Consider the following 12199-nt stretch of genomic DNA (forward strand, 5'->3'; position numbering starts at 1 on the left):
CCACATTTTAGTGCTTAAAGTGTGGTGTCAAGATGTAATTCCATATAGAGGAGCAGAGAGAAGAAATGGCTTGATTGGACCACAGGAAGTTTATGTCCTGGGAATCTCTTAAAGTTAATTTTTTTCTATCAGATTGTCCCACACACAATTTGATTACAGTGTAGAGGGGAAGTAACTTAAGGTATTATCAACCATGCTGTTCCTCTGAGATCCAACAAGGACATGGCATGTTGTTTGAGTCAGCATACAATAAAGTCAATTTAAGTCACACTTTTCATATAAGCCAACTATCCAACTCGATCCTTCTATCCAACTGGTTGAGTTAGAATAGGAACAAAAGATACAGGCTCAACAGTAAATGAATAGACAACAGAAGTATAAGAGATGTATGTTGGTGAAGAATGTACCTTGGAATTATTTCTAGAAACAGGTTGAGAAATCCTTGTTATCATTTAGTATATCTGTTATCTACTGCTATGTAACAAACCACTCCAACATGGAATTACTTAGAGCAATATAAATTTATTGCTTAGAGTTCTGTGGGTCAGAAACTGCATGGTATTGGCCAGGGTCACTCATATGCACCTTTCAACAAGGGCCTCTGCTGGGGCTAGAATACCGAAGAGGACCTCATTCACATGTCTGGTGCTGCTGTTGGACCACATTCTCCTCCATATGGCTTGTCTTTTTGCAGAAACTTAACAGGTTTTCCTATAGCAAGGTAGCTAGGTTCCAGGGGAAGCCCAACATGTAATCATTTTTCCAGCCTCTACCTGAATAACTTGTGCTATTATTCCATTGACTACAACAAGTCATATGACCAAGCCCAAGCCAAATGTAGGAGGGTAGCTATAAAAAAGTGAGCATACCAGGGGCCATGGCTGATTTGGGACCACCAACGTAGTGGTCTTACCTCACTTGTATAATCTATGAATTGTTGTTCTTTAACCCACATATGTCAAGTTTTAAAATAGTGTTTTAGAGCACACTTGAAATATAATTTTCTAGAAAGACTAAAGGTTAGAATAAAAAATCAGATTGTTTAGGGTTCTAGTCCAACGAAAGCAAATTCTGCACTGAATTTAAAAAAAGAAGAAAGAGGTTATGCCTCAACACTAAGGAATTTTCTCTCAGAGATGTACCAGAGATTCTGATTATTCTTGGTTTCTAGATATTGCCATTTGTCAATAGATGTTTATCAGTTGTTTCCTATTTTCTGATCTTTCTTTAATCTCCTAGCAGTTACATATGAAACTGTGCCAAAATAAATGTTTAAATCTTTGTTTTTTCTTTTAAGAAAAATAGAGAGGCACATTTTCTCTTAAAATTTTTCAGTGTATGTTAAGGTAAAAGAGTACTCTATTATTATATGCTAGATTCTAAAGGTTCTTATTCTTTTTTTTTAATTTTGAAATATTTTTCTAGAATCTTTCATCTCTGGACAGATCTACTTCCTTTTAAAAAATTATTCAGAGTAAATTGCTAAACCATTTTGTGGAATGATAGCATGATGTTCACATTTTTATAATACAGCATAATACTGTGGAATCAAAAGGTCATTTCTCCATGGTTACTCCAATTCAAATGAATAGCAAGGTGAAAGTATTTATTTGGTAAGGGGCTGAACTGACACATAAAAACATACACTAAGGAGAAATACTCAACAAAATGTATGTTGCCACCTAAAAGGACTTGTCAGTTATAAACTAATTCTTTGACATATTTGTCTAGTGAACATTCGAAGCCGTCCGCCCGCATGTATAGTCCTGACTCTTCTATTCAGCATTCCAGCAATAAAAGGATTAGTTGCTGATCTCTGACTTTTCTTGTGTAATACACCCATGAGACAAGAGTTCCAGTATTGTATCTTTTTATATTAAAATGGAATACACCCTGAAATTGTTTCACAACTGTCAAATTATGTATTATTGTGTGGTTATATGGGTTTTTTATACTTTCCACGTATTTCATATAAATATGTTTATAACTATTAAAATTACAATTTTTTAATGTGATGATATAGGAATGCTTTCTGTAGTAGTCGCCTAGCATGTGCTGAGATGTCAACCTTATTCCTGAAAAAAAGGGGATGATGGCCACAATATTTAACAGCCTGTGCTGCATGGGCGACAACTTGGCAAGTTAGACAAAGGGCTTTGAGATGGGACAATGTCCTGGAGGCCCTGCTGTGCCAGGAGGTACCCCTGTAATTGCTAGAGGCACAGAAGGATCTAGAAGGATGCAGGGAGAGGCCAATAGAGGTGGGCAGAATAATGGAGGGGGTGTGTTGGGGTTTGAAAGCAGCAGCTCTCTGGCAAGTGAGAGGGAAATATTTGAATGATTTACTCATGGATACAGCTCTGCTCTGCTCATGAATACTGCCTGTACAGTTGTCCCACGTAAGAGTAGAGCTTGGAACTGGAAAAAATGAAATGCCAGTCAAATATCTGCAGGAGCTATGTACAAGCTTGACAGAAACACAAAAAATAGCAGGATTCAGAAAGAAGGCAGTGGCCTGCTACCCCCTCTGGGATGACGTGTCTAGCTCCACGGGCCCCAGCACGGGAGCTCTGGTCCCTGGCCTTGCCAGTGCCACTGTGTCTGCATAGCAGCAATGTGTCTTGGGGTCCCTCACTGGCACCCAGGTTGAGGGGGACAGGGAGAATGGAAGGCAGAGAGAGATGCCTGCCACCCTAATCTCACTGAAGCCTATTTAGCAGGGGTCCTGCAAATGGCCAGCAACACCAAGTGATACTTCAGGGTGGAATCTAAAGAACGACTGTGAATAGTATGAGGAGAGGAGCAAAGTCTAATCCATGGAGATGAAAAGTCAAGGGCTGTAGCCAGGAGCAAGGTGTGGGTGACGTTAGTCCCCCTTGTCTGTGACCACTGCCCATGTCCTTGGCCCATATGCTCATCATTTCTACCAGAAGGATGGCCAATAGCCTCCCGGAGAGTCTTCCCGGCCCCGGTTGTGCCTCACCCACCATCACACGTGTACTTGCTCCCAGGAAGATGATTACAAAGTGCTGTTCTGGTCACTCATTTCCCTTCTGATCACCAGCCAAAGATTCTCACCTCCAAAATGAAATCTGAATTCATATCCTGTCACATGAGGACCTCATGACCTGCGCTCTGTCTGATTCCCAAGACCCCCATCTCCCAACACTCCCCTTGAGGAGCCCACCTGTCATCTTCACAAAACATGACAGATTCTCAAGCACAGCATGCCTCCCATGTGCAACACTGTGCTTGGAATGGCTCTCCACCCCACCCCGCTCCCTCTAACCCCATTCTCAGCTCTCCAGCCACCTGTCCACAGTCCACTAGTAGATACCTCCCCCCCCAAGGGTTCAGGATATGTTAATTTTTTAAATAGATAATACATTCACTTAGTCCAAACTCATAAAAATGTGTACAGTGGCAATATGCCCTCCCACCCTTGTGTACCCTCTGCCTGGTTTCCCCATCTCTGCTCCCCAATAGGCAGCCAGTTTTGTTATAATTTTTAGTGCTATGCCAAAGTGTCTATATGAAATTCAAGAAACTATGAATTTTTTTTATTTGCCCCCCCCCCCACAAAAGACAGCATATGACATCCACTCCTCTGAGGTCTTCCTTTTTTCAACTTATATATTTTGGAACTATTTCCGTATCAGCACATCAGTGGTTCATTGTTTATTTAATGCTTCCCTATTAATGGACATTTGAACTATTTACCTCATCCAATATAATCATGTTGGATGTATAGAATATAGAGCTACTAATTGGGGCGCCCGGGTGGCTCAGTCGGTTAAGCGGCCGACTTCGGCTCAGGTCATGATCTCACGGTCCGTGAGTTTGAGCCCCGTGTCGGGCTCTGTGCTGACAGCTCAGAGCCTGGAGCCTGTTTCGGATTCTGTGTCTCCCTCTCTCTGACCCTTCCCCGTTCATGCTCTGTCTCTCTCTGTCTCAAAAATAAATAAACGTTAAAAAAAAATTAAAAAAAAAAGAATATAGAGCTAATACAGCTAACATAATATATAATCCATAGTATAGCAATTTTTTATCATGATTATATATTGTATAACTGTTATGCACAGTGTTATACTATATAACTGTGTACATTTGTCACTTGAGAACATTTCCTAGACCTGCCCTGCTCACTCACCCTTCCTGGGCTGTACTAGATGGCTTGCTATGACAGCACAGTTTTATAATCATTGAGTCTCTGGTCTATCTACGGAAAGCCCCGTAAAGGCTGGAGTTGTGCCCTTTTTTCACTTGTTCATTTCTGTAGTCACAGTGATAGCTGAGTGATAGCACATAAATATTTGGTGAATGAATAAATGACCGACAAACAGGAGATTCCAAAGCCTGAAGTGAGTAAACACAAAAGGAAGAATCCACTGACCAAAAAGTGCAGGAATGAATGAATGCACTAACAAAATTCAGGAGCCAGAGTGAGCTTCATTTGCGAAGTGAGGGGTTGTCCACAAAATGTTCTGCACAGTGCATGACACGGAAGCACCCAGTAAATGTTAGCTTTGTATCGCTGTTACTGATGTTTTTACTGTAATTGTTTCAGCCTGTCCCTCTCCTATCTGGGCCAGTCCTTCTTCAAAGACCATGGGCTCCACCCCGGTGTGCTATAACTGTTGAACTCCCAGTTCTTTAATCCCACACCTGACATCCATTCCCTGCAGGAAAAATGTCATTTCTGTGATCTTCATAGGACACTGAATCATAAATTTTTACGCAGAGGACTGAATGTTTAATATGTGTTTATTTTCCTCATTCTGGCTCACTCAAGTTCTTGCCTACCTATGCCTCCCAAGAGCATTTGGATGACTGAACAAATTTCATATTTTCATGAAAAATTTTAGAATTGCTATACTGTAGTTATAGATTACTGTAACTTTGACTCTGTATTTACCCCCACATCTCTAATGCCTGGGACTGTGCCTGACTCAGAACAGCCACTCATTCAGAGCTGTTGAGTAAATTGTCTAAATTTTCTGGATTTTAGTTTTACAAAACACAAAGTGCATAATTTTTAAACACTGGAAATGATTTAATGACGCTATGCCTTGATTTTGTTTCATACCACTTGCTAAAGAAAACATATCTGAAGAACACACTTCCAAATTCTTTCCGATTCGGATGCTATTTGTTTGGATTGTGACTGTACCCAGATGCCGGGAAAAAGAAAGTCATTCCCCTCCGAGACCATAACTCTCCTTTTGAATTTGTTCTTCCACATCCACGTGTTCTTCATTTTGAGAGGGACTTCACTAGTTTAGCCGGGTTTAGTTGCTTTGCTCCCGTTGAAGAGAACATCAAAATAGTTTCTGGCAAAAATGTAAAATTATGTCCAGTTGAATTCTAGGTATTATATGTATTTTCAGAACAGACTTCCATTCTGGAAATTTAACACCACAGATTTAAAGAAGAAACATATATATCAAATTAAATACTACAATCCCAAATACAGCATTTTCTTTTTCCACTAGAGAATGTGGATAAAATATTTCTGGTTGAAAGAATCTCTATAACCATTTAATCTCATTCTACAGTGTTATGTTTTACTCATTTAATTACCAAACTCTGAACATGAAATCTTACAAAACTAAATGAAACAAGTAATTAAAATTCATTTGTATGATAGGCAAAGGGTCATTATCAACAACACATGATGAAGTCATTTAAATGAATAATAAAAACAATGAAATTTAATCATTAAATCAATGAAGAATATAAACAAATGTAATCACATAATTGTAAACAAAGGTGTAAAATAGGATTGTTTCAGTAGTAACTTGATCTGTGCAAATTGAATTTGCACTAATTTAACAACTTTTAAAAATGGGAACACATAGCATCAAAGTAAAGTGTTACTTACTTGTTGGTAAAGGCATTCTTTCCTGCAATGCTCATTAAAATGTCTGTACTTTTTGGCCCGGTAAGCCAACTCGGTGGAGTTTCTCCTAAGATAATTGAACAGCGACAAACAGCTACCTGCATGATGTTCTTTTCACTGTTATTTATAATAGCAAAGCTGAGTATGTCTAAACAACCTTGTTGAAGACAGTATAACAATTTACAGTACATCAGCATGATTTTTAGATAGCAATAACTGATAATTCTGTATAAAATTTTGTATAGAAAACATGGAAAGGAATTTATGATTTAAATAAGCAGTCAAGGAAAAGAAGTAAGATGCAAAAAACAAATGTGGAATTATGTGTGTTCTCTCCAAAAATGTTTTTAAATACTGTAAGTATTTTTAAAATAGTGTTTAATCATCACATGATTTGTATAGAACAGTGGAAGAGATGTTATGGTTGTTTTCTTAGATGATTACATATTCCTAAATCTCACAACATTTACTTGATCATTTGGAGGCACTCTTTTTTAAAAATGTTTATTTAGAGAGACAACATAGGAGAGCAAGTGAGAACAGGAGAGAGGCACTGAGAGAAGGAGAGAGAATCCCAAGCAGGCTCCAGCTGTCAGCACAGAGACTGATGTGGGGCTTGAACTCACGAACCTGATCATGACCTGAACTGAAATCAAGATGCTTAACTAACTGAGCCACCCAGGTGCGCCTGGAGGCACTCTTAAATCTAGGGTTATTACATGTTATTCCATTTTAGCAGACTGGTCAGTTCTGAGGTCAATAATCATGAATATGCAATTTAAGGCTCGTTTTCAATTTTAAGCATTAGTTATTTGCTGGTAAACAGATCCATATACTCATGTTAACTATTAAACAACATACACACACACACACACACACACACACACTTTTTTTAAGGAGCTTATTTTTATAACTAATAGACAAATTCTAAATCTCTAAACCTGGAAGACATCTTTAAAACTTGCCTTATCGGGGCGCCTGGGTGGCGCAGTCGGTTAAGCGTCCGACTTCAGCCAGGTCACGATCTCGCGGTCCGTGAGTTCGAGCCCCGCGTCAGGCTCTGGGCTGATGGCTCAGAGCCTGGAGCCTGTTTCCGATTCTGTGTCTCCCTCTCTCTCTGCCCCTCCCCCGTTCATGCTCTGTCTCTCTCTGTCCCAAAAATAAATAAACGTTAAAACTTGCCTTATCTATCTCTCTTCGGTGGTAATTTTACATACATATTGTCTTGAATCCTTGCTGTCAAGATATTCTCTTTCATATCTGATAGGTGATGAGTCTCATTCTTTAACGTCTTTGGAGGCTGTCACCATGGGGGGAGCTGGGGACCAGAGCACTCTGAGAATGGCTTTTCCTTCATCCCCATGGTGTTCTCATTGCATCCATCCAGTCACATCAGCATTCATCACTGCTCCATGCCCTTCATATCAGACACATTCAGCCTAAAGATAAATTAAAACTCAGTAGGGTGAAAAGTAACATTAGACCACAAGGTATCCTGTAGAATCTGTATCCTCGAAAGACTGTATAGATTATCTGCTTCATCTACTTAAAGTAAATGGCCCAGTGACAAGAACAGATAATACTATTGCTAATTCAGTAACGTATGCTCACACAGTGTAAGAATGCAAGTCAAAAGGTAAACCTTGAAATACGTTCCAATTGCTATCAATGATATTCTTCCAAAAATGTAAATATAATTAAAAGAGGATTTTTTTGTTGTTGTTGTTTTATTCCTGTGTTAACATTTGCATTTAGTTAACAAGCTCCTCTGAGAGCTTTGCAAATAGGAGCTCACTTAATCTTTAAAATGACCCAAGAAGAAGGTATTATTTTATTAATTTTACAAAGGTGAGAACTGAGACATACAGAGAAATTAAGTCGTTTTCTCAAGGTCACACAGCTTAAACTGAGCAAAGCTGACCTAAAACCCAGGCAGATGGAATCCAGAGTTCATGGTCTTAACTACTTTGTTGCACTTCCTATGACATTGGAAAGAACACCTCTGATTCCTTACAGCCCTTTTTGGGTGAAGGTCAGTGGTAAACTCTCAGATCTCTAAGCCTGTGAATCTCCTTCTGTGTTGATGGGGTTTACTGACAGTTCCAGTATTTGAAAGTAAAAGAGACCAATTAATAATTATTCAATAGTTAAAAGATTATAGGATGAACAGTTCAAGATGTTTCTTTCACCCTTGAAAACATCTCTTAACCATCTTTTTGTTGTTTAAAAAAATGGAAGATTTCAACACTTAAAAGTGCTAAGTATATCCGACTCCTTTTTTGGTTGCTTGCTTGCTGGGGCTTTCTAGATAGTAGCAAGAGGAAAGGAGTCATAGTCAATCTCTCCTGCCCTAAATTCTTCCCAGAATCACTTTCCCAGGAATCCACTTTTATGTGAATTAGATGGTTTCTGTCTGTGCCAAAATTTGAGCAATCTCTAAGTGGTATCTAGAAGTATTAGTATTTCCCTATACTCCACCTTTGGTCTCTGTATTTAATTCCATCCTCAAAAAGCTGAATCAACAGTTCATCCAAAGTTCCATAAAGGAATCCTTTATTGTACCATCAAAGTATTGAGAAGGGTTTGTGGTTGTGGGGGAAGAATCGCCATGTCAACAATACTAAAAAGCTTTTGGCGGAGACATTTGTGTTCGGGAACCAGAGTATACCTGGTCAGTAAAATTGCTTGGGTATGAAAGTGCTTGTCTGGTGAACTATAATTTTAAGTAATGTCTTTCTTATTATTCATGTCTTCACAGTGTACTCTCTGTCTTTGAAATGTGCGTACGTTTTTTGAAGGCTTTACTGAAATATAATTCACATCTCATACAATCCATCCATTTGAAGTACACAGTTCAGTGGTTTTCAATATATTCACAGATATGGCAACCATCATCACCAAAGTCAATCTCAGAACATATTCATCACCTTGGAAAGAAACCTTGATTCTTTAGCTACCACCACCTATCCTTTCCTTCTCCCCAAACCTAAGCAATAGCTAATCTACTTTCTGTCATTATAGATTTGCCTGTTATGGTCATTCCATATAAATGAAATCATATATGTGTTTCTTTGTGTGTCTGGCTTCTTTCACTTAGCATGTTTTCTAGATTCGCTCATGTAGCACGTAGCATGTAGCAGAACTGTATTCCTTTTTACGGTTAAATAATGTTCTATCATATATTTACTTTTAAGCCTTTTATCTGTTATAACATATGTATGGCATCTAGCAAAAATTTCAGAAATACAATTTAAATGTATAAAGCCCTCACCTGCTCACTGATGAACTCTAAGTGGAATTTAGGCAATCTACCATATATTTTTGTCTCTCTCTATATATATCCATGTTTTGGAAACATCCAGATTAGAGATAGCAGTTCTCAGTTTGTATAGATATTTGGTCTTACATAAATGTAATACTATTATCTGTCACTTGTACATAGCATGTGTGGGTTTTAACAACTTAAAATATGTAAGCATTTAAAGTTCATATTCTTCTTATACCATAGCATTCTCCTTAATAATATGTGTATGACTGGATTTTATTTTGTATGTTAACCAGTTATCACAGACATTTGTGTCTCAAACCACAAATTCCATACCATTTCCAAACAACAGAATCAAGTCTCACAAGGCCCAGATACTCATGATTATCTCAGACATGTCTGCACGTTTTCATAAATTATTACTGCCCTGCTGGTTTCAAATAATCTGTTAAACATTGATTATTAAATGCAAAAGTGAGTTATGACATTTGGTATATTAAATACAATTTCATCAGAGAAATGGAAAGCTTAATTCGAAATCATATCTCGCACCAAAACCATTACATACAAAATCTGAGATATGTTTAATAATTAATGGAAACAAACATTGTGACTTGGGCTTATGGCGATATTAAAAGCAAGAAAGCTAATTTTATTGATGCTTTACTTAGGGTAATTTAATGTCATTCAGATGTTGGCAGACATTTCATCTTTAGCCCCAGGTAGGATTAATTATTATGTAAAAGAAAAAGTAGCTTACATAATAATGAGAATGAATTCAAAAACATTCACACCCTGCTTTTAGAAGACCAAAGTTTGTACAAGTTCCATAAAGAACATCATTTGTCATTTTTTGTATTCTTTCTAAAAGAAAACAAGCAGTATATGATTCATTCAGAAAAACATACTCAGTAAACACTGCTTCGATAGAAAGCACTGTGCTAGGAACTTTGCTGATGAGAGGCTGGAAATAAACCAAAGTGGAATTTGACAAGATCCTCCCTGTGGTAATATTCAGTCTACCAGGGAAGATTGGGCAGGCAAGCAAAGTGTCAACTTTTCAGATGCCCTAAGGGATAGCCAGCTGGGACTTCAAGGAACTTGCAGGACAGGTTTTGTGACTGATTTTGTGTTATTTGCTAATAAATATTGTGGCGCGCCCGTGTGTGTGTGTGTGTGTGTGTGTGTGTGTGTGTGTGTGTAAGAGTTTATACTGAAACTTGCTTGCTTTCTGGTAGCAAGGTTGTAGGAGGGAAAAACTTTGGGCTTTGACTTCCTCTGAGTATCTACCCAAAAAGGACTTAATGATTATAAATGATCAAATTGGTTTAGTCAATATTTAACAGAGTAGCCAGAGAAGATGTCTCTTAGGAAACGGCATTTGAGCTGAGTTACAAATGAACTCAATTAGAGTAGGGCTAGAAATATTCCACAAGAAACAGAAAGATGCACATGGCCGGAGTCTAGAGAGCAAGGGAGCGAGTGGTGAAAAATGAAATGAGAGAAGTAGGCAGGGGTTGGAGAAGGCATGGTACAGGATTCTAGTTGGATGATAAGACACTGGCAAGATACTACTGTGTTTCAACCAGGAGAGTGACAGGATCTACATTTAAGAAAGCAACTCCTGGGGCGCCTGGGTGGCGCAGTTGGTTAAGCTTCCGACTTCAGCCAGGTCACGATCTCGCGGTCCGTGAGTTCGAGCCCCGCGTCGGGCTCTGGGCTGATGGCTCGGAGCCTGGAGCCTGTTTCCGATTCTGTGTCTCCCTCTCTCTCTGCCCCTCCCCCGTTCATGCTCTGTCTCTCTCTGTCCCAAAAATAAATAAACGTTGAAAAAAAAAAAAAAAAAAAAAAAAAGAAAGCAACTCCAGAGCTGTTTGGAGAATGGATTGGAGAATACAAATGGAAGAAAATAAACCAATTTGTTGGCTATTCCAATAGACCACCTGAGAGAAGATGGTGACTTGGACCTGAATAGTGTCCATGGGAGTAGAAATGCCTATGCAGGAGCTCTTACGGGACAAGAGCAAGTGGCCTGTGAAGAAAAGGAAGAAATAAGGATGGAGCTTAGGGTCTAGATTTGAATAATATGTAGATAATGTTGCTAGTTATTGAAATGAGCCTGGGAGTCTTGTTCCAATGGTAGCTTTTATCTTTGATCAACATGTAAAACAATAGCAATCAAACACAGATTATTGTTTAAAATAGTTTTAATAATTAGAAGAATAGGGGCACCTGGGTGGCTGAGTCAGTTAAGCGACCAGCTTCAACTCAGATCATGATCTCACAGCCTGTGAGTTCAAGCCCTGCATCAGGCTCTGTGCTGACAGCTCAGAGCCTGGGTCCTGCCTGGGATTCTGTGTCTCCTTCTCTCTCTGCCCCTCCTCACTCAGTTTTGTTTTCTCCTTCTCTCAAAAAAAATAAACGTTAAAAAAAATTTTTTTAATAATTAGAGGAATATTTCCAGATATATCATGAAACAAACACAGTCAGCCTAAAAGAAGTATCATCTAGAAGTAGCAGGTACGCCTTCTCAGATTGAAAAATCCTGCCGTGCTAATGGTTCAAAATTGTGATTTCATAATGGTTTGAAGCAATTAGTGCAGTATCAGCCATTCACACTTTACTAAAAGTAAAATTGATAGCAAAAAAAGCTATGGGGAAATAGTGCTCTGTATTTAAATGGATCAATGTAAATAGCTCTTTCATTTAAAAGTGACTCATATAAAATTCGAGCAAATATTTGCAGTGCATAATTATTACTTAGTGGCAAAGATAATCAGGAAGTCCTATGGACAATGAAACACGAACAATTAAAATCTTTAGGATACATAACAGCTTTCAATTAATAAGCTAAACTAATCCAAACAAATAGAAAACTGTGCTACAGTGCTTGGGTATAAAGGATTTTAAAGTCACTGTTAATAAGAAAAAGAATCACAGGTATCATTACTAGGTCTATATTATGTGCCTGGCATCTTCCTTTGAAGTGTTATCTTGTGTAATATTCTCAAAAATAATGAAAGGTAGGCTTTATT

General features: G+C 38.4%; 1 protein-coding gene across 1 annotated transcript in view; it reads left to right on the forward strand.

Moving 5' to 3' along the window:
- Positions 1-12199, forward strand: part of NKAIN3 (sodium/potassium transporting ATPase interacting 3) — a 303057-nt gene that overhangs the window by 158707 nt on the left and 132151 nt on the right. The gene's annotated exons all lie outside the window — the stretch shown is intronic.

This window comes from Lynx rufus, unplaced genomic scaffold (genome assembly GCF_022079265.1).
Source record: "Lynx rufus isolate CCGP_SWC_20201006 ecotype Redwood Valley unplaced genomic scaffold, mLynRuf1.p SCAF_12, whole genome shotgun sequence".
In the NCBI taxonomy this organism is placed as follows: Eukaryota; Metazoa; Chordata; class Mammalia; order Carnivora; family Felidae; genus Lynx; species Lynx rufus.